This window comes from Tupaia chinensis, unplaced genomic scaffold (genome assembly GCF_000334495.1).
Source record: "Tupaia chinensis unplaced genomic scaffold, TupChi_1.0 Scaffold147351_1, whole genome shotgun sequence".
Classification (NCBI taxonomy): Eukaryota; Metazoa; Chordata; class Mammalia; order Scandentia; family Tupaiidae; genus Tupaia; species Tupaia belangeri.
In genome coordinates, this window is record NW_006207202.1 from 996,197 (window position 1) to 997,004 (window position 808).

Here is an 808-nt window from a genome sequence, read left to right on the forward strand (position 1 = left end):
CTGGGCGCAGGAGGGATGGGAGCGGGACAGGAGGGGGGAGGAGGTGTGGCTGACGCCTTCCAGTGGCACCTTACTGGAACCACCCTCCCTGCGGCTCCTTTTATACTCCTCTCTGCCAGCCTGGGGAGCCCAGTCCCTAAGCCACCGTCCTGCACCTCTGCGTTTGGACTCATCATGAGTGTGAGCCCAGCTCTGGGGCGTGGTGCTGGGCGGGCAATCAGGACACGTTTCAAGCCCAGTCCCCAGATCCCTTTGGCCTTTCTCTACCTCAGTTTCTCCCTCTCTCTGTGAATGGAGGGATGGGGACCTTCGTCCACTCCTGCTTGCTGGGCCACCCGGGAAGGCCAACCCCAAGCTGCAGGCCGTCCCACTCGAGGATTCTGCACAGCGCAGACCCAGACCCCAGGAAGCCAGGCTTGGACTGGACTCTAGTTGACACCGAGGCGCAATACACAGTCCCATGAACTAATTGACCCTGGGTGGACAGGTGACCCTGAGGAAGTCAGTGTCCTGTTGGAGGGCCCTAAGCAGCCCTGGTGAGTCCCAGGGGCTCTCGTTCTCCCCAGGCATTGTTTGTCCATTAGGAGCCCTCGAGGGGCCTTATAGGGGCTGGGGCTCCCAGGGAGGAAGGAAGGAGACCAGTCCTTGCCCAGAGGTACTGTTTTGGAGTGCCCTGAGCTTGCTTGGTACCTGGATGACCCATTGGCCAGGCCCTCTTGATATCCCAGTGCCTCCTCCCCAGGCCCCTGGGCCCTGGGCAGAGGGAGGGGCCTGACTGGCCCAGACTCCCTGCCTTCTGAGCCAGATT

At 61.9% G+C, this 808-nt stretch overlaps 1 protein-coding gene across 1 annotated transcript in view; it reads left to right on the plus strand.

Annotated features, from left to right (window-relative positions):
* Window positions 1-808, plus strand: part of MYRF (myelin regulatory factor) — a 40,552-nt gene that overhangs the window by 1,105 nt on the left and 38,639 nt on the right.